The sequence below is a fragment of the Heterocephalus glaber genome, unplaced genomic scaffold (genome assembly GCF_053883595.1).
Source record: "Heterocephalus glaber isolate CG9 unplaced genomic scaffold, H.glaber_assembly_v1.0 deba00001504, whole genome shotgun sequence".
Classification (NCBI taxonomy): Eukaryota; Metazoa; Chordata; class Mammalia; order Rodentia; family Bathyergidae; genus Heterocephalus; species Heterocephalus glaber.
The window spans coordinates 39,186,024-39,208,993 of record NW_028258324.1 but is presented as its reverse complement, the minus strand read 5'-3'; the positions used below and the strand labels follow the sequence as shown (position 1 = coordinate 39,208,993).

The window sequence follows — 22,970 nt, the reverse complement described above, 5'->3', positions numbered from 1 at the left end:
AAAAAATTTTTTATACAACGGAGTACTACTCAACCATAAAGAGTGAGAAACTAGAGACATTTATAGCTAAATGAATCCACATTGAGTCCATACTCTTAAGTGAAATAAATAGGACACACATGTAAATATCAAATAGTTTCTCTGGTTTGAGAAACTGAAAGTGTAAATAAGGATCAAAATGTATAACAGATAATGTGAAATAAGAAGAAAAGGTGCAAAGGGGAAGGGGAAATGGGTGAGGTAAGGGAAATAAAAGAGGTAAATGGAATTAATATGGGAAAATAGAAAAATGGAAAAGTCTTTGTAAATAGGGAGAAGTGGAGGGGTTGAAGGGAGGGCAGGGGAATGGGGCAAAAAATAAGAACCAATATATATTATGTAAAGGTACAAATTCCCAATAATGCATGTCAGCATATTGTATAACTAAAATGTATGAATAAAATTAATGAATTTTTTAAAATGTACTAAAGTTTCCCTTAAAAATAGTATTGTTAAATGTTTTCACAGGAAATTATAACAATTTGTTTTAAATATAGGCTAACTCCCATCCAAGTTTTACATATCCTAGAAAACACAAATGGAGGTAAAGTTCCAAGTTGCATGGATAAAACTGCTGTATTTATTAATTAATATAAAAATACTTGCATATACACAAGCCATAGACAAATCTCATGAAGGACATCAATGAAAGAATCCTACAGAAAATGTAAGCATCCAGAATGTAACAGAATGTGAAGGAATTGTATATCATAACCAAGAGCAATTTCATCTAGGAATTCAGGAATAATTTATTAATGAAAATATGCTAACATTAATCATAATATGTATAAATAGATATGCACTATGACTAAGATTATTTTCTTCGAGGAATGCAAGAATAGTTCATTAAAAAAAGAATAGTTCATTAAACAAAATCTAATAATCATAATATATGTATATATTATTTTTATGGGTTTTTCAAAAACATTTGACAATTTCAACAGCATACTTTATTTTAAAGAGCATCTATAAACATCCAAATGCAGTATTTTTCTTACTCAAAAATTTTCAGTATCATTGTAAATAAATGAGGATATTGACAAGAAAGGTGACACTCACCATCACTATTTAACATCATTTTGGAGTTAGCAGTCAATGTAAATAGAAAGAAATGTAATAAAAATTGAAACAATGAAATGTATGTCACTAGTTACATAGTAAACATCAGAAAACCTGTTGGGAATCGATTAAGGAAAATACTAAAAAAGAAATATTTCAGTGAAATATATGATGTTACTCTAAAGAAATTAAGAAGTCATATATAGAAAAAAGCAGAGAGAAACAAGACTATCTAAAATATCAGTAAAGCCAGAAATAATAATAAAAGTACTTCAGAATAAGCATATGAAGAATATGGAGAATTTCATTCGAGATTTTAAAATCATTTTGAAGACACAGAAAACTTGAATAAATATCCTTTGTCAGTTTCAGTTCTTCCTGATACATAAGTGATTTTTCTAAGAAATCCTAGCAGAAGTTTTTAAAACAGAAGAGCTATACACTTTCTAGAAAACTAAACATCAATTATCTGAAAACTCAGAAGGAGGAGGAAGAAGAGAAAACAGGTGAAGGAAGAACAGAAGAAGGAAAAGGAGAAGTAGATTAAAAATGAAAAAGGAGAAACAGGAGGAGAATGTAGAGGAGGAAAGAAGAAAACACTGAACAGGAACTAGTCCTTCCGAAAAAATTATGTATATTCTCCTTAGATTTCTGGCACCACTATAAACAGCATGGATTTCTGAATTCTTACCCCAAACCTCAATCTGAAAAAAACAAAGATGAAAAACTTCCGTTCTTAAAAAGGTAAAATAAAAGGTAGGAATTGACCGCAACTGCTGGTGTCACTAATTTACCCAGGATAAATCAGGGCAAGGTAAAAATCTATCAGGGTCAGATATACATGGGATTCAGAGGAAAAATATACAAAACCAGGACTTATTAAAGAGAAAGAAATTAGTTTCATTTTTTTTATCCTCCTGCTCTATACATTCCCAAAACTAGCCTGGAAGTGTGGTCTATGTAGTGTCTCTTTGTATTTCTCTTATCATTTTCAAAAATTAAATTTAAAAAGCTTTATTTCCCAACCACAAAGCCAGTATAATCAAAGAATATATTTTACAAGTTTCTCTTAAGCAGTATCTGTTCTATGAAGTAGAGAGAAGAATCTTGACAAATGCCCTTGACCTCAATTAGCTCAAATTCTAATAGGTGTAATAAAAACTTCCACTAAACATTTGGAAAACAATATGAAACAATATATAAGTAAAGACTGAGTTATTTATAAAGTCATAATGTAATTTTAGCATATATATTTAGATTAATAATATTTATAGAAAATAAAAAAGACTAACATCATTTATATAATCAATTTCAACCATGATCAGCTATGAAAAACAAGAACTCAGGTTCAGGTCTGACTGTACCACTTCTCTATAAAATGGGTCTGTAGTATCGTTCATTTTTAATGCTCAGTTCGGTTTTTTTTTACAATAAATATTACTTCAGAGATTATTTCAGATTGCTATTGCCATACCATGAAGAGGTCTTTGTCTTATGATTTCAGTCCCTAATTGTCAGCTGACCAATAAGCCACAATAAGATACCATAGCATACCCATTGGGATGACTAAAGTTAATTTAAAAAAAAAGAGTTGAGAATGAGAATTTAGAAAATTGAAACCCTTCTTCATTACTGATAAGATTGTAAAATGGTACAGTCAATGTGGAAAACTATTGTGCTTTTTCAAAATAATAAAGGGATAATTGCCATGAGATCCAATCATTTTACTTCTTCTATATATAATAAAAAGAAATGAAAGTGGGACTTGAATAGAAATTCATATACCATTGTACACAACAGTATTATTTACTGTAACTAAAAAATGGTTGCAACCTAAGTGCTCATATACAAATGAATGGTTCATGGGTGCGTCCAAAATTTGGCTTGACTGAACCACGCTGAGTGAAGAATTGTCTTGGACTGCATATAAAGTATATAATAGATTCAATATATGTGAGTAACAGAACATCTTTTATTTTATATTTGTAATCATAATATTGAAAAAAAGGAGGAGAGACAACCTGAAGGCCACAGGTAGAACATGCCTGGAAAAATGTGACGCGCAATTACATAAAAACATGTACACACACACACACACACACACACACAAACACACACAAAGAAATATTAACTTTTAAAAGGAAAGAAATATTTTACAACACACATGAATCTTGAAGATATTAGCTATGTGAAATATGTCAGTCACAAAAAATCAACTATTGTTTGATTGCCCTTGTAAGATGTGTCTAGATTAGTTAGATTCACAGATATGGAGAGTTAATGGTGATTCCCAAAGGGCTGAGGGAAAGAGGATTATGATGGAGTTATTGTATAATGGGCATAATTTAAATTATATAAAATGAAAAGAGTTCAGGTGATTGGTTGAACATTTATGTACTTAATGTCACAAAATTATACATTTAAAAAGGGGTAAAGTGTAAATTTCTTATTACACATATATTACTGTAATAATAATGGTGAAAAACTAGTGAATGGACCAAAGAGTTAATAACAATATCATGTAACAACCTTACTACACAGTTCATAGAAAAATAATGCCACATACATGGCTAGCATTCTGCAGTTTCCTGGGTGCTGATGTTTTTCTCTTTCTCTCACACCTAAGTCACGTAAAACCACTCCCTGGTTCCATCACCCACAGTTGTCCACTTTGAATTTGGAGGAAGAGAGTCCTCTTGTCCTCTTGCCTTTTGATAATTCTTGCTGATTCCATTTTAGTGAATGGATTATCCTGAAAATCCTTGTAACCATGCCCTCCAGCATATCTGAAGTTTCATCACATTTTTACCCTCTAGATTTTATTCATAGATTCAAATACTGTACTTGTCTAGATTTTTACTGGATTTTTCATGTACTTTATTAATACTTCTCTGTGGCTTTTGCTTTTTATAGACACAAGGTGCTTGTTAAAATCACACTGACTCTAGCTCCCTTCTGCACTGATTGCCCGAAAGAGAAATGCATTTTAACAGCATCTCCGGAATCAAGATCAAGAACATCCTGAATTGGGGTATGTGGGAACCAAAGAAAAGGGTATCTGTTGTATGTCAAAGATAAAAAAGAAAAAAAGCTTTTTATCAAATTTTAATATGAAATAATATTTAGCATGTGAGGTCTAGTGAGATTATATTTGTGCTATAACACTGCAATTTTTACCTAGACATTCAATTCATCCATGTTATTACTGCAGACAGAAGTGAACTAATTTACATTAGAGAAAATAGACCTCCTAAGCTTCCTAAATCATAGAGAGAGAGTAGTCATTTATTTTTAACATCTAGGCAATTTTAATCAAAAATTTTCTAAAGTAATTGAACCAGTAGTTGAGAACAGAACAGTTACTGTCTGAGTTCTGATGCCACATCCATCCTTGCAGACTCCTGAGGATGACCACCTGGTGACAACTGACAGCAAGCCCTTGGGTTAGGAGATGCCTCACTGCATGTGGCTTCAGCCCTACTTGAGTGGATGAGGGATACTGAAACTCAGTGGTAAGGAAAAGAGAGAAAAAAGACAATTCTAAAATGAAGACCACATAGAAACAATTAACCAGATGGGCAGCCGTGCCACAGTGAGGAACCCAGTGCACATTAAATTGAAATTATAAAACATTGAAAAATACTTACTTGAAAACATCACTAAAGTTAAATTGATCCCTCAGTTATCAACAAAACCCAGGAAATAAGAGAAGATATCAGTATTGTCTGAGAAAGTATAGAGATTGGATCAATGAAGAAAGACCCCTTCAAGAAAGTTACCTGAATTTTTTCTCTACTTCATCCCACTCCTGGGAGGTCATTTGGGTGTTGATTAAGTGGTACTCCTGGAGCAGGAACAACTCTACACAATGGCAATTCTCACCAAAGCAACATGGAGACATGTTCCAATAACACTTTCCTTTTTTTTTTCTTGCTAAAATTAGAGAAGAACATTTAAAAATTAACTCTGAGATTTCCTAATGGGAAATAAATGATAGGAATTTTATATGATTGAGTTTTGAAAAACTAAAAATAGTAAGAACTTAATACTGTATTTGACATTGCACCACAGACATCCCACTGCATGGATCCACATGCTAGTTCTACCCATTAACAGTTATACAACATAGTACCACTGGCTCATCTGGTCTTCAGTCTCCTCATCGTAATATGTGGATGATAACAATAGATCATTGTGAGAATAAATCAGATAACTACATGTGAAACATTGCTAAAAATTGTACCTATTTAGATAGTAAGCATTATGCAAGAGTTTATTATTAGAAGAACTTGTGAAAAGAAAGACATAGAATCTAGGAAATAAGAATGAAGAAAAAAAGGAAAGAAGGGAAGTAGAGAGACAATGGGAGAGTAAAAGGGAGAGAGGATGGGAAGAGAGGAAAGAAGAGAGGGAGGGAGGAAGAAAGGGAGGGAAGGAGGAAGGGAGGAAAGACAGGAGAGAATATTGTTTTGGTAGGTGTTTCAAGTGATTAACTTTTCATACCATAATTAAGACACATTAAGAAATAATATAATTAAAACTGGAGAATGGAAAAGGGACATTTAGGTATGTAAATGAATTAAGTCCTCATTAATCATAATAAAATTAGGTGAACAACAAATATATGGAGATAATACTAAAATAGCAGCTAAAATAAAAGTCTGTGGAGTGGAACTCAATGATAAGAACATTTTTGTTATTTAATATTTGAATCAGGTATATATGTCAGTTTTTTATATATACACACACATAGATATACACATATATTTTAGATGAACTTGAAAAAAACACAAGGATTTAAACATATGAAATCACACCAAAATTTGGTTTGCTATGCTATATTGCATAAAAATCTAAAAATTAAAAGATCTTTAAATATAGACTCTGTTTATAAATGTCACTAAAACATTATTTCCTAATTTGTTTTTAAAAGCAGCTACATGGAAAACATAATCTAAATGTTGAATATTTTCAGTTTGTGTACCGAAGTCATATGACAGTCAGTTTCCACTGGTATGAAAGTTAGTTCCCTGGTTTCCCGGCTGCTTCTGGGAGTTGCTCTCACAAGGCAAACTGGTATCAGTTTTTTGAACATATGGAAGCTATTCCATCAGCTTTTTATACTACAGGGAAAGGGTCACTTCATAGCCACATTGCTATTCAAAAGATGATAACTCTTCATCAAAATTTTTAGCATCATTTTAAAATAACACTTTAAAACATAAATCATTCTCCCTGACCTGCAAAAATAGAAGAGAATGGTGTGACTTTAAGCAAGTTTTAATTCTGATAATTAATATCTGCACTTGTGAGATAAAAGGGGGTTGAATTAAAGTTGCTTCTAATTTATTTTTATGATTTCTCAAAATTTCTTCCCAAAAGAAATATCCTTTTATTAAAAGTTATATCCTGGCACAATTGACCTCATAGATAAGAGTGGTGCCAATGTATCTAGAAACAACAGAATCTCTTAGCTTTGTTCTCTTTTGCCATAATACAGATGTAAGTTGATATCATACTTTGAGTTGAAGTGCTTCTGGATCCTTCACGTAATCTAGCTAGAGACTCTAATCACAGACAGAGCATTAGCAGAAACCATATTGCTTCTCAGTTGAACTTTTAAGATCTACTTTTAAGGAAGACTGAGGAAAATTTTCCATTTGTGATGGAAAAAGAATGAAAAAGAAGAAGATAAGTGAAAGCAAAAAAAATTTAAGTGCAAAAATTTGAAATGAATAACTGTACTTATGCTATTATTAGAGGTCTCCATTACCCAAAAATTTTTAACCATAGGAACATATTGGTATGGATTTATTCATATGACCCAGCAGCATACAGGAAATACTTTTCTCTGAGTCAAATTCTGTTCTTTTACATCTTTAAACCATTACATGTTCTCTATAAATAACCTTTTCTTGTTGGAATTTTGGAAATGATATTTTAAATTTTTGAAGCAGATTTTATTACTATTCTAAAAGAAACATGAAGTAAGATCTTGCTAATTAGAATACTAGGATTTTATTTAAAATAAAATCACTGAAGTAATTTGAGGAAACAACAAACAAAATGAACTTTTAAACAAACCACTGATCACTAAATCTGATTCTACTACTATTAATTTTATGATTAACATTTAAAATCATAACTTCATTAAAAGGAGATTTTATTCATGAAATTACTCTCAAAGCAAATAAATTAATTACCTTTCACCTTCCTCTAGAAATGTTTTTTCCTACAATTGGCCACAAGACATATAGCATTCTTACAAAGGATACATACAGTCAAAACTAATGACTCTAAAATAATTTCCCAAATTTAAAAGACCCAATGATCTAGATATTTCTCATGTGCACACATATCAGCACTATACTATTTGTAAGTATTTTTATATTTCTACTTAAATGTATAAGGACACAAAATGAAAATGATTTGGAATTGAACCCAGATATGCTTCAATTTGAATCTGGGATCAATTTTTTATTACCAATAATATTGTAGTAAGGAAAAATGTAGTTGGAACATCAATTGGTTTAAATATTTAACTATCTGTGCTTTAAGTTTTTAAGAACCATTCTCTCCCTTAGGGATGCAGGAGAAGAAGCCATGTTTGTCAAATATAACACAGCTATCTGAGTGGCCACAGTTCATTGGTACAATGAGAATAAGAAAGATAAACTAAACCAATCAGAACTTTTCCTGGAAGCTGCAATAATAAATCTGATGTCGGCTCTAATCTCTCAAAATTTTTTTTTTGGTAAGGAGTCTTTTTTTGTTTACCATCTTAGACATAAAACTCTTATTTTCTTTTTGTCCTCTAAAGAAATACACACACAAAAGTTCATAACAGAAAAGCATACATTTTACTGCAGACTTCTTATGAGGAAGATAATAAAGAACGTTTATATCACAGAACTCACAGCAAAAGAGTTAAAAATACTGAAGAAGTATATCAGATATTCAAAGCCCCTTCTGTCGTGGTATGGTTTTATTTCTCTCTTGCCCTCTTTTATGCTAGGTCTATCTCATGACTCATCCTTTAAATGCTGTCTCTCTTCTGTAAAAACAATTCAGATTTGCCCTTCTTTCTATTCCCAAAATGCAGATCCAAATTTAATTCCATGTTTAAAGAAACAAAGATAACAACATTTGCCTGGGCATACTCACTTAAGAAAATAATGTGGTACTACTTTTCATCACAACATAGTCTTTAAGTTCTTCTTCATAGTCTTTTAACTTCTTCTACCATTCTATAGTGAATTTCCCAAGAGAAATTTTCAAAAATAAAATATCCCTCTGCTTACATTGTTCATTGATTATGAAACATTCCTACATTAACAAGTCTGACTCAATGGTACCAGATGGAAGGGCTAAGTGTTTTTTGCTTTTGTCCAAATGACACTGTGGGGACCCAAAAGTGAATATAGAAAGGCAGTACTGAGGTATACTAGTAAAAATAGGAAAAGGACATAAGGACTGGCAATCTTTCTCTTTTATCATTATACCACACTGCTTTAAATCACAAGCACTGGAATTCCACATAACTGGCCATAAAGGCTACATTTCAGGTTGGTCTCTGTGCTGTTTATTCTTAAATACTTTCTCAACAAAGTGCCTGACATGCAAAAGTTAAAAGTGGAGAGGCTTTTGGCTCACAGTTTGTAGAGGTTTCAGTCCACAGTTCACTACTTGCAAGGCAGTTATATATATACACATATATATATATGTATATATACACGTATATACACGTATATACGTATATATGTGTATATATACACGTATATACGTATATATACGTGTATATATACACGTATGTATATATACACATATATATACGTATATATACAAGTATATATATGTGTATATATATATACGTATATATATACATATATATATATATGTGTATATATATACCCTTCCAGGCCACTCCCTCAGTGACCTGACTCTTGCCACCAAGCTTCACCTCCCAACACCACACCCAGCTATATGTGGACTACTTCAGTGATGATAATCACAGAGCCATGATCTGGTCACCTCCCAAAAGGCCCACCTATAAGCAAATGAGGTTTGGGGGACATTTTAGATAAAATCACAACAGTTTTTTTCCATTTACTAATGGGTCTGAACTTTTCCTTTGTTATGTAAGGTTTCCTCTACTCATATTTCCTATTAAATCTCTCTTTTCTTGTTTTCTCAGTATTCTCTCTTCCCTGCTGTTTTGTTTTGTTTTGTTTTGTTAGTGGTAGTTTTGGGGCTTGAACTAAGAGACTTCACACTAAGTATATTCCCAGACCTTTTTAAAATTTTTATTTTGAGACATGGTCTCTAAGTTGCCCAGGCTGGAATCAAACTTGAAAGCTTCCTGCCTCAGCCTCTCCAGGTGTGAGCCATCATGCCCAGATTCTTCGGTATGCTTTACATAAAAATAAAAATTCTGTTTTCCTTAAGACTTCTATAGAATCGTAAAATGAAAGAAAAAGGGATATTCAAGAATAGTAAACATGAGGAAGAAAGCTTTACAAAACCATTAACAAAATCTTATACAAAATCTTATAGTAATTATTTCACACTTCATTCACATTATTGAACTTCTATTTTAAGTAGCAGAACAACTACCTTGATTACTACTGAGCTTCTAGCAGTTTAGTCAATATTTGCTTTTGCATTTTAATTAAAAATATTAACACTGGAGAAAAAGGGTCTTGATTGGTTTTAGAGCTGCCCAGGAGATGAATAAAGCACACTTCTGGTGTGTCTGGGTGGGAAAAGGAGGTGTGACCATAGCAACTATGTCTGATTCCCTTTCCCTTACTTTAGGTGTTGTTCCATGCTCTGCTTCCCAGCTACCATGAAGTAAGCAACTTTGCTCTACCATGCCCTTACAAGGTGATATTTCTGCCTTGGAGACAGCCAGTCATGGACTTAATCCCCTGAAATCCTAAAGCAAATTAAACTGTTTCTCATTTAAGTTGTGGATGACAAGTAATTTATTCCAGAAACAAAGAGAGCTGACTAATACAAAGACAAATGATGTTGTAGTACTATTATGAAAATAGTTTTGATCATCTTAGAAACCCTGAATATCCATGAACCACACTTGGTAAATATGAATCTAGAGAATCTCTTAAATGTCAACCCTAGATATAAATTTATAGGACATATACCTGATAGTCTGATAATTACGAATAACAAAGTCAAGATTACATGAAATCTATCATAAGAGAATACAGATTTTAAAGTCATTGCAATTTGCTTCACTAAAATGTTTTAATTGTCTGTTTCATATTACTAAATTGTATAGTTATATAAATGTAATAGTAAATAATGATATCAGCTTATATGATATTTAAGTATATAAGGTAAGGAAATTATTTATAATAAATTTCAAGAATACCATAAATAGCTTTTACATTTAAAAGAAAAAGCATTACATTATATTTTAGGATCCCATATCTACTCATAAACAAAAGCTTATATTTGGAAAGCTATTTGGAAAAGCTGTATATATTCTTGCTACTAAAAATAACACTGTAATTATACATTATGCACATACCTCTTTTATTGTATACACTTCTTACTTTGATTATATGAATTATAATTTATATCAATTTATATGCAATTTTCTAGACAATAATATAGAAATGAAATTGAATTTTCAGGGTCATTTGTAGCACTTATTTAAAGCTTTTCAGGTGTGTTGTTGAATATTTAAGTGAGATATCTTCAAAAGCCCCACTATTATTAATAAGCCAACACTACCTTCCTTGAGGATGCAAAAAGACACATTTTCTACTTCTCAACTCTAAGTATCATTAAATAAATGAATATTTAATGCACTAAAATACAGCTTGAATAAACTTGACTTTAAAAGTAAAACTTAGGCAAGAAAATTTTACCTGACTCTAAAAAACCTTAATTACATGGAAATTCAAAAGTCAAAATAACATAACTTACCTCATTTTTAAACGAATAGATAATTTGCATGGCTCCTATTTACTTATGAAATTAATTCTAACTCAGAGAACTATATTCATTTTGTTATCTCCTTAATAAGTTTAATATTTAAGAACACCATACTTGGATCTATAAGATTTTCTCAGGACCTGGCTTTTATGTTTTCCAAAGAAATGATAATGGAAAAAAAATCATTTAACCTTTTCTGACTTTACATTTTCTCACATATAAAACCTTATAAGGTTGAAGTTGGTTCCATTAGAGACCTGTATGTTAAAAAAAAAACTCTAAAACAAAATGTAAACCTATGGATATAATTGCCATAATTATAGTCACAACAGTCATTCTTTTAATTATAACAATAATTGAGCTAAAGCTAAGGATCTATTTTGAAATATATTGTGAATAAAGTATGTATATGCTATGGGTAATTGACTGGAACAGGGTCTGGAAACTCCAGCTCTTGGTCCAATCTATCTGCCTTCTGTTTTTGGAAATGAAGTTTTATTGAAACGCAAGCACATCCATTTGTTTACATATGGTTTATGGCTGCTTTCAAGTTACAGTGTCGGAGTTGAGTAGTTACAACAGAAACCATATGTCCTTGAAAGCCTAAAATATCAAGACCAAAATATTATTGTAAAAAGTAAGCTGAAATTATTTCTTTCTCTAATACTTTTACATTAATGCTAAAATAATCAGGTCAAGTAGATAAAACCTGAGAGACTGGCTGGTATTATAGGGTTGTATTTCTCAAATTTTTCTAGCCTTCTATCAGTATTAGAATCAAGAGGAATATTTGTGGGTTTTTAAAATCTAGTATTATATAGTATAGCATTTAATAAGCAAAATACAACATCATTGGCATTGCTTTGAACTTGTTACAAATGCAGCCTCTCAAACTTCACATCAAACCTATGGAATCAGAACCTACACTTTAAAAAGACTTTCAGTATGCATATTAGATTTTTGGAAACTCTGATTTGAAACATAGAGTCAAGAGCTACCTGCAGCTGTCAGAAAAAGTAACAGAATGTGAGAAAATTAGAGAAAAAATTTCCTTACATAGTCACCAAAATTTAAATATAGTGCAATACAGAAAGGAAATCCTGACTGGAAAATCTTGATTTATTCTTAATCCTAACCAAGATCTCCATAAAAGAGAAATATGTGGAACATGAATTGCAGTGAGAGCAGTTTCTAGAGTTTGCACAAACTAATGATAGTACTTAGTTTCTAGAAAACAAATACACGGAAGTTTGCATTCGGGTGAGTCTCAGACAGGAGATACAATTACATACGCACAAAAATTAAGGATTACTGAGGTATAAAAAAGTAGCTTTGACATTAATATATGTCAGCATAAGAAAGGGTGAAACACCTCATCTCCTACTCAGTGCAATCTGGCAGTTGTTCTTTAGAATTGCATCTAGCATCTTAAATTTCTAAAGAACTTTTATTATTGAAATGATTTTCTTTCCACAAGGAATTCTGAAATTTTCTGTTCTCTAATTTAATCTATTTTAGGAGAACACTTTTATTTACTATTTTAATATATTTGCATCATTTACAATCAGGACATGAAATAGTGTAGTATTTTTATGAGGTTATATAAAAACTGTACCCTGATACAGAAATACACTTGCCTTGATATTTTCAACTGTTACTATAGAATGATAACATTTTTGAACTGCAAAATTATTAAGTAGTTTGTATCTCACAGTCACATATATTTATACAACTAAAATGATTATGTCTATCACTTTTTAAATCTTGTTTAGAATAAAATAAAATCTGGTAGACAAAATTTACACACAACTATTTCCATGAATTAATTATAAAATGTTAGAGAATAAACTTGTTAAACTAACAAGTTCTCCTGATTATTTTAACTATTGATTTTCAATTTAATTATAGTTAAACTGTATTTCAGTAAATTAAAGCTAGTACTAATTAATATTTCCACTTCTAGCATTGTGGATAAATACTACTTTCTTGGCAGAAGCTCAGCAAAATGATTTGAGGTGTACATTTTCAATACTACTTTTACTTTGAATTAAATTCATTTAATTAATGCTTAAAGTCATGCATTAATATGAGTTTATTGATTATTTTGTTCTCCCTATCAAACTGTTTAAATATTTGGATTTTAGCCTTAACTCGAGTAAATTTGTAACTTTGAGCAGATACGTTTTTAATGTCAAACTACTGTAGTGTCAACTATATATATTATAAAGGAAGATTTTTCCAACCACAATCCTATGCATATTGCCAGTGAAAAAGATTTGAGTAAAGCAGTGTTGCTCTTATGTTATGTGTGGAGGGGGAAAGAGGGATTATATTGATAAATCACTGTAAAAAAAAACCTTCTCTATGTTCATTAATGACCCTGAAAAATCTCCAAGAATAAAATAAGCCCTGGAGTCAATGGTCACCAACTATCATCTGTTAATTCCTAGGCATCTCTATAGCCCCGGTAGCATATAATTCCTTGGTTACAGAAAACAAAATGAATTTTCCCTTTAGAATGAAGAACATGACTAAATTTAGATTTCATTATTTACTGCAAAGAAGGAACATAAATTTCAGCTTTCCATTTATGAAGTAGATATGATATGATTAAATCTAAATTTAATCTAATGCATTATCAGAGGAAGAAAACTAGATGATGTGAGAAAAGAAATATACATAAGACTAAGATAAAATCAATCATATTCTACAAAACTATCTGTGTGAGATGGTTTGGTTGTTTCTGGGTCAAGAAAGGACTACACTTGTGGGAGGCTGTCCTTATGCCCAAAGCAAGCTGTAAGCAGTGCAGGCTGTAGAGAATTAACCCCACAATTGGCTTGTTTTAAAAAGTGAGTCTGACCGAAGCTGATGTGACTCGCAGGAGCAGTGCAGATGGTTCATGGGTCAGTACCAATACCATCACACACCAATGGCCATGGCAGAGATCAGAGAAATGGCTGTGAAGCTGTGGGACTTAATATGAAATAACGTGGCAGCCGAGGTCAGGGTAACTCACACCCAAATTCCCTTCCCAAAATCAAAACCTTAACTAAAAAGACAAGGTTATTTGTTAACCACAACTATATCTTCTCTGTTCTCTTCCTAACATGAGAATATTTTGTCTCTTCTTTTACAAGCCTTGCCAGGGGTTATACGTAGCCCTCTGACCCCAACTTAATGATCATATCAGCAGTTCTGGCTGACCAGGATCTTTGCTTGCTCAAGCTTCGATTATCCCAGTTCCCTGCTTCTCTCCTTAATTCTGTGTCTGAGTCTTTCTTCTTGCCTTACATCATAGCACTGAGCAGGAGATCAGGATCCTCTGAAGGGGTCTGTGGTACTACACTACTTACCTGAGGCATCTGGGCAAAAGTGAGCTCAGTGATATTCTTGAGAAATGAGATTATACACAGAGACCTATTATGCCACTTAATCTTTATTGTCAATTTGACTAGATTGTGACTTTATTTATGAAGTAATTGGATCATGGAAGAGGTATAGTCATCAGTGGATAATTCTACTGATGTTCATAGCTGAATGTGCTGTTAGGAGGTGGGAGCCAGTTGAAGGTGGGTCACTGGGGGCATGCTGTTGGAAAATATATACCTTGCTGCCCCTCTACCCCCATATTCTGCTTTCTGGCTACCAAGAAATGAGCAGTTTTGGTCCATCATGCTATTCCTGCCTTGGAGGCATCTGATCATGGACTGAACCTTCTGAAATTGTGACCAAAAATAAACCCTTCCTCCTTTAAACTATGAATGTAAGATTTTTGGGTCCCAGTGAAAAAAGCGCACCAAAACAAAATATGTACTGAGAAGTGGGTCCCTATACATGACCATGTGGTTCAGATACTTTTGATATTGTGGGTAGAAATCGGAAATTTTTGAAGAAGTGGACCAGAGAAAGCATAAAATATTCCAAGCAGACTCTGATGGGAAATTCTTGTTGCAGAACAAAAGACCAGAATTTTGATAGGAATGTTGTCAGTAAAGGCCAGGGCCATGAGATTTCAGTTAGGAGAGAGGACTTTAGTGGGAACTGGAGTACAAACTATGGATGTTACTCTCTGGGGAAAATTATTCCACATTTTGCCCATGTTCTGTGACTGTAGGAGATTGGATATAGGAACAGTAGTCTTACTGAGGAAGTCTGAAGGTACTGGAATCAAGTCAAGGATGCTGTAGAGACTTCAAGAAATCAGAAATGCCAGGAACAGAGAATGTCTGCCCTAAAATATTACCAACAAATAAGGGAGGCAGTTCAAGGCAGAGACCCTGTGGGCTGCAATCAAGAATTGGTTGCTGAACACCTAAGTTCTGTGGAACTCACATTTTACTCCCATGTGCTATGGACATAGTACATGAAACTATGGAACTTAATGTTTGCCCTGATGAGTTTCAGTGTGGCTCTGGCATGATTCTTTTCCAACCTTCTGTGATGGTTGATTGATTGTGTCAACTTGAGTAAATAATGCCAAACTAAATTGGCTCAACATAGTTCTGCATGTGAAAGACTCACCCTAGGGAGGATTACCACCAGAATTCTATAAAAAGAAAAAGGAGAAAGAGGCATTGCTTTGGTTTCCTTTGGAAAAGCTCCATTCTTTGCTTTCACCTTAAGATATCATCTCCTGGCCTTTAGCACAGACTTCAGCCTTCAGCGTGGACACTTCCCCCTTCCGGCAGAGAACCTTTGGCCTCCTGTTAGGGACTTAAATCACACAAAGCTCCAGGACTTTGACTGGATCCACCAGATCCCCAGTGCATAGACAGACCTTTTGTATTCTTCCACACCTGACCCTGTGGGCGGCCATCCTAAGCCAATTGGTAAATTCTTATAAATTTGTATGTCTTGTATCATATCTGTTTCTCCAGTAAACATTGACTGATACACCCTCTATTCCTCCTTTAGGGGATGGGAATATTTACCCTGTGCCCATTCTACATTGGTAATACCTTAATTGCTTTTTGAATTTTACAAGGACTCATAACAAAGTGTTTGCCTTGAATCTCAGAGGATAATTATACTTGGATTTTTGAGCAATACTGAAACAGTTCAGACTTTGTCTCTTATTCTGGTGAGAGAATTAGTGCATTTTTGGTTGTGCCCAGGAGAGTTTCATCATGTTAGGTGGAACTATGAATTTGCTATTGATTTTATTTTAAATAAAGTAGTTTAAGAAGATATGACTAGATGTCACATTGATAAGAGGTAGACTTGTACCAGTTAATCTTAATTGACAATATGACTGAATTAAGAGACCCCTGGAGAAGTTGTTGGATCATGGAGTGACTGAATATGCTATTAGGAGGTGAGGCACAGTTGAAGGTGGGTCACTGGGAGCTTTGGAGAGTATACCTCTCCTTTGCACTTTTTCCCTGTGCTTTGCTTCCTGGATATAATGAAAAGAATAGTTCTGTTCCACTATGCCTTCCTACTGTAGTATTCCTACACTGATGCCAGGAGATTATTGGTTGAACCCTTAAAACTGTGAAAAAAAAACAAAACAACTTCTTTAAGTTGTATATATCTGTTATTTGGTTCCAGGGCACAAAAGCAGACCAAGAGATTTATGTATTGGTGTTTATTTATCAAAATTGGAAATGAGTATAGTAGTATGATACTTAAAATTATAATGTATTGAGATTTCAAACTTTTAACATAACTGATCATCTTTCTCTTACTCAAATTTGACCTAAGCCTTCTTTCTCAATGGAAAGAACAGTCCCTCAGAAATACAACTGGAAAAGAAAAAGTTAATTCTGAAATTTCAACATCCAAGAGCCAGGTCTCCAGATGAAGAACAGGACAAACATAAAAATTTGCTAACAAGTTTTCCCCAGCTCTTAAAATGAAACAATATAGTTACTTAATACAAAACAGGGTACAATAATATTTACAGAAACAATAAGAATTGCATATGATTATGGGCTAGTATTGGCAGAACACAAAAAATTGTATCTTTGTTCCTTGGCTGCACTTAGTTGAGGGTAGTAAATGTAGCCAGCTCACACAGAGTCAAGCCAGGAGAGTCTCTATATGAGGCGTCCAAGAGTTGTTCTCACAGATTCAGAAAATCTTAGGGAGTGATGGGAGAAATATGCAAACATCTGAGCTAATTTTAGAGATTATCCCAAAAAGGAAAATCAAGAGAACTTCAGCATTTTCACAGCTGAAGCAAGGAGACCCTGAAACAGAGGATGCTTTTTAGATATTGGCATCCAGTCTGTGATTGGTTTGGCAAGGGATCATTTCAGCTGATGTCAATGTAAAGAGATGAGTAGCCCAGACCCAGACTGGATTTTACAGCACAGCAGGAACTGTGGTACAGACTGCTAGAGGACTTCATTCTATTTTATGCCATAGCTTTCAAATATGCCTCTAGTGACCTCAGACGCCCCTGGGGAAAGGAAAGAAGAAGCAATCCTAACATGGACTTAAAGATGATACAGCCCAGGAAAATCTCTTACATAATTAAGTTACAAGATTACTGTTTGCATGAAGGAAAATGTAGGCTCAAAATCAAAATTAACCCTAGTTACAGGGGAAAAAACAGAAGTTACATGTTTAAACATCAGATTAAGATAATAAAATTCTTAATTTACTATTTGTGTGTACCTTAGCATTCTGATACCCTTAATTTCTCAGCTGAAGAAACATTCTAGAGCTCCAGACTGGGACCTCTTTCATGCAGAAAACAGTGACAGAGACAGAATTAATGGATAATGAACTCATTTTGTTCACCAAACTTTGCAGGACATTCACATTATTTTTTCCAAGAGAAACATCTGAAATCTTGGTCAAATACGTGACTTATGGATTAAAAAACACCTTACAAGGTTGCGACCCACCTGTAGTGGCACTGGGCCTTAGGTCATCATAAAATTGTTTCTTGACTCCGAGGAAGGAAACATTCTCAGATAAGGAAGCTCACTGCCCTGACTACAAGCAATACTGTGAGTCCATTCATAAATGTTCCTACTTTCTGCCTTTAAAAATGTGCATTTATTGTTTTTCATTTTTACTTACTAAAAATCCACCTACTGCCTTATTCTTTATATATTTTTATGATAATAATTCTTGATATATTTTTGAGGTTTTTGTTTTTCATTCCTGAGGATGAAACCCAGGGCTGTAAACATGCAAGGCAAACATCAAGCTATACCCTCAGTCTCTCTGAACTGTATATATTGCTGCTTCATAAATATGATCCAACCCATGACTCCTACCTTATCTATCCAGCATAGAGCACATATATTCAAAAGTATTACAGTACAGAAGAAATGCAAGGATAAATTCACACCAAAGAGAGAATGTTCTAATTTTAAGCAGGACAGAGTTTGTTAAAAAGAAAAAGAATCCATACTTTTTAAATGTCCTTAAATAATATATCCAAGAAAAATTAATTTGCTGAGACATATCACGGAATGGCCATGAAGGACAAAGTGGAAGAGAATGTTCACACTTAAGAATCTGGAGACTTATAAAAAAAATGAGAAGTAGAAATGGATCAAGAAAATAAGGATCTTGACAACAACAAATGCTTTGTTTTAGGCTCCAAGAAAAATTGTTGTAACAGAAAAGCCTCCAAATAAAATAAAAGTGTATCCTAATTATAAAATAACCATTAAAGTGAAAATCAAAACATGGCTTCTAAAAAATTGGCTTCCTTCCTTAGGGCCAGGATGAATACCCCAGGTGTCACCCTTCTTGGCTAGTGAGATGGAGGGAAGGATAATGAAAGAAAAGCAATTTTCTTCTAAAGAACATAATCCAGAAGTTTCACAAATTACTATCACTCTCATTGGCCACAATTTAGTAACATAGTCACATATATAGCTGCAAGATAAGGGAAAATATTTTTAGGCTTTGCCATATGCCAAACTAAATCTCTATTATTTTAGAAAAGGGTGAATATAGATTTTGTGGGACTAATATCAACTTCTCCCTCTCCCTTCCTTTTCCCTCCTCCCGTCTCTCTGTTTTGTACTTAAAAGTGAACACAGTGCAAATCAAAATTCTAGAACATGTGGATATTTTACTGAGGTGACTAATATGCCCTTCTTTGTGAGGACTTTCTGGCTGAAAGTCATCCTCTCTGGGAACGCTCTCAGTCCCACAAACAGTCATATCTGATCAATATTACTAATGATTCATTTAAAAGCCACATGTAATACTACAAACTACTGCCCCAGCCTGCCTCATAAATTTTATAACTCTTTGGTATTTTTAAGTATGTTTTGGGCTTTGTAGAGTCTAACAATTCTTTAACTTGGAAATAAAAATTATTGATGCAATTTATTAAAGATTAAAAAGAAGAAAGAAATAGCCAGACTAGTCTCTAAGAGAACATATTAAATAGAATTCAGGGAAAACAACTAAGAAAATCATTAAATTTAAATATTCTTAAAGCAAAACTTTTATTTACTTATCAATTGTTTATCTAAATTTAAACCATAAGAGATAATAAATACTGACTTGGGGTGAAGATACCCATGTCACCATTTTATTTAATAGTCATGGAGACCGAATCCCATTGTTGACCTATGTCTTCATTTTGACCCTCATATGGGTCAGCTATCTTTTATGAAAAACTCAGTTGAAATAATTGACACTGCTCCAGTTAGGAAGAATCATACAAATTATTATTCATTTATTTGGGGGGAGTAAAATCTCCAAAAATCTGTGTAACTGAGAAACATCACCTGAGTTACCCAAATAAATACCTTCACATAGTGGTATTTTCACATTATACTACTGGATTTCATGAGAATCCATACAAGAAATGTTTGGGAGGAGTACTTTCACTGTTCTCTTTTGACAATTTATCACATGACTTTCGAGCATTCCATCATTTACGCTCATCTCTTTTTCACTCTATACTAGCTCCTTCCTTTTTTCATTTAATGGGGAATTTTAAGCTCTCTCTTACACATATGTTCCTAATTGGCAAAATGTATCTCACATTAGGACATTTTATAACATTTAAGCTTATCTATATACTTCTCCAACTCCATGATGCAAATTTATTACTGGACTTCCTACACATATCACAAAATACAGTGTATCCACACTTCTCCTCTTCAATTTTCATCCTTCATTAACATAAGTTCACTTTTCACTTATTTTTCTTACTTCCAGGATTTTCTTATGATTTTAGTTCTCACTCTGATCCCTAATTATTCTGTAATTCTTCCTCCTAATCTATAACCACTGGCTGAATTCAGTCTCCTTTTATGCATTGTTTAAGTAGCGTTTTCACTGAAGAATACAAAATAGTCACCTGGAGAGGTAGTCAACTATGTAGATTCCTAGGGAAGCTGCCTAAACTTCTAATCTACTGTAATATTATGGTAGAGACCAGTAAGCTGCTTGTCATTGCTGAGGTGAACTACAGAGAGCAGGAATGTACTACTAGGATCCAAGCAGCTGATTTCAGGAAGCAGGTACAAGTGAAAGCAACAATCAACACCATAACCCCTTGCTATCTAAACTTTAGAAAGCTCTGAGTCTTTTGTGTTCCTTTGTTCCCTCATGGAAGGACACCAATTGAGGGTCAAGTAGACAACACAGACATGGACAACAAGAACAAAAGCCTTCTGCAGATCTTTTTGTTTCAGGGGATAGTTCTGGAAGCAAAGGAAAGGACTCAGTACTGGAAAAGCATTGAGTATGCATTCCTACTGGGGAAAAGTACCTTTAAGATCTCCTCTTTCATAATAAGGGGGTCCTAGCAGAGGCACTGAGGAAAGTTCTGGGGAAGACTCCCAATATAGATGCACTTAAATGGGATCATGTGGGTTAGGAAAATCCTTGACTACAACCACCCTCAGAGCTGCAATGCCCTGCCTGTGCACCATGTCAGTTGTGCAAAACAGCTCTCCCTTCTGCCATTCTCTGTTCCAGCATGAAAAGGCACATATAGGTCTTTGGCCTGGAGTTGACATTCTCCTTGCCTTCCTAGTAGTGGATGATTTCAATGTAGGTGTCTGTGATTACATTTTGAGAAATACTGGACTAAATATTCAAACAGATTTTTAACTGGCTTCCTGGATTTTCATTTTAGCATTTATCCAAGCTGTGTTTCATACTTTGTCAGAATGAAACTATTTTAAAAGTTTGATTCCAAACATGCCCCTTATTAGTGTAAAGCTTTTCATAAGTAATCATCACTTACATGCAAGAACAACGTGTGACTTACAAGGCACTTTCAGTTGTCACTTGCAGAATACTTTCATCTCTCAATCATCTCTCCTCTCCTTTCAATACATTATAATTCTAAACTATTGGTTTGAAGGAAAAATCATATATATATATATATATATATATACATGATCATGTATATATATATATATGAAATGGATATCAAGAAAAATGTGTGAAATTCAGTATTATACATTGTTTTTATGACATTTTATTGAAAACATAATTCACTATTCCTAGCACATAAAAGATGATAAATGTCTGCAGTGATAAATATGTTGGTTACTTTAATCTGATAGTTACATATTATATAGATGTATTGGAATGTCACACCATATCCTATTGTTATGGTTTGTGTATAGATGTCCCCCTAAAGCTTCATGTAGCCATAAGTGGGGCTATTTCTTAGGTGACCAATCTAGAATGTGTGATGTTGGAAATAAGGGTGTGTGATTACTAAATCAGTCCACTGATTGATTTGGCATCTCCCTTCAAAAGCAACAGAAAAACGATGCTAAAGCCCCTTGTTTCCTTTGGTACCTCCTGCCCACCATAAAATATTTCACCTTTGTGATGCCCGTCTGCCATGCCACCTTGACTTGGAGCTAGCCAATTATGGACTGAAACCTCTACAAACTGTGAGCCAAATAAACCTTTCCTGCCTTAACTTTGAGTGTCCAGTATTTTGTCTCAACAACGAGAGAAAAGTAACTAAGACACCCATAAAGCAATCAATTATTATGCATCAATTATCAAATAAACATGTTTAAAAGAATACCATTCAATGACAGCAAAACTAATTATTTGAAAGGTAATGCAGTTCCTTCTTCACTAAGTGCAGTTATGTCAGTATACTTATTGATCCTAAGTATCTTTGACTTTTTAATCACCTTTTATTAGCTAATGAGACAGACATAGCCAATAGAACTTTATGTTTCCATTTGGCTGTCAGAAACCCAAGAATTAAAGTTTCAGTTTGACTCAATAGAACTCTACTAAAAACTAAATAATTACCCAACTAGTAGAGACCCCTGTAGTCAGATTCCAGTACCCACTTGCCCAGTGTGAGATGCAGGCCTGAGAAAAAGAATGCACTAAGAGACAGAACTAGGAGAGAAAAAGTGGGGTGCCAGGATGACCAATGCCAGTGCAACTGACAAAGGCGCTGGACAGTCCCAGGCACTGACTTTTATTGGCAATCAATTGGGGTAAAGGTGATGTGTGATTTCTATGGAAATTAATGTAAACAAGGCTCATAAAGATCAAGACAAAGCATTCTCAAATTAGGAACAGAATAGACAAAATATATGATTGTAATTGGAACATTGTCCTTCCAATCTGAAGATTTTAGTTGTGGGAACAGAATTTGGTTGTGAGTTACTATGACCTCAGTACTTAGGCTTTGGCCAGATGAACTTCTATAAACAAGCCAATTGTGGGGTTAACTCTTTACAGCCTGCTTTGGGCACAATCAATATTACAGTCCTCTGTATCTCCCCATTCTCTGTTTAAAAGCAGCAGTTACTTCAGGTCTGGTGATCTTGGTAGGTGCCAGGGCTGTAGCAGATGAGGGGAAGCACTCAGATGCAGCCTTTGCATGGCTTTCAGCAAGGGTGTCACATTGTGCTGCTTGCAGTGAATCCATCATCTTGGTTCATGGTGGTATGTTCTGGGGTGATGGCCATAGTATCTTTTTATTTTCT

At 33.7% G+C, this 22,970-nt stretch overlaps 1 long non-coding RNA gene across 11 annotated transcripts in view; it reads left to right on the top strand.

The window, feature by feature from the left end:
• The window catches only part of LOC147825318 (uncharacterized), a 238,584-nt gene extending 216,650 nt beyond the window's left edge, over positions 1-21,934 (top strand). For 8 of the 11 annotated variants that reach the window (XR_015440932.1, XR_015440927.1, XR_015440925.1 and 5 more), the window contains 2 exons: positions 4,012-4,129; positions 4,496-6,447. This is a non-coding gene — a long non-coding RNA (uncharacterized LOC147825318). Of the gene's footprint in view, positions 1-4,011; positions 4,130-4,495; positions 6,448-7,682; positions 8,741-9,912 lie in introns of those variants that run through there. The other 3 variants (XR_015440929.1, XR_015440934.1, XR_015440930.1) reach the window with 2 other exon arrangements.
• Positions 21,935-22,970: the final 1,036 nt, after the last annotated feature.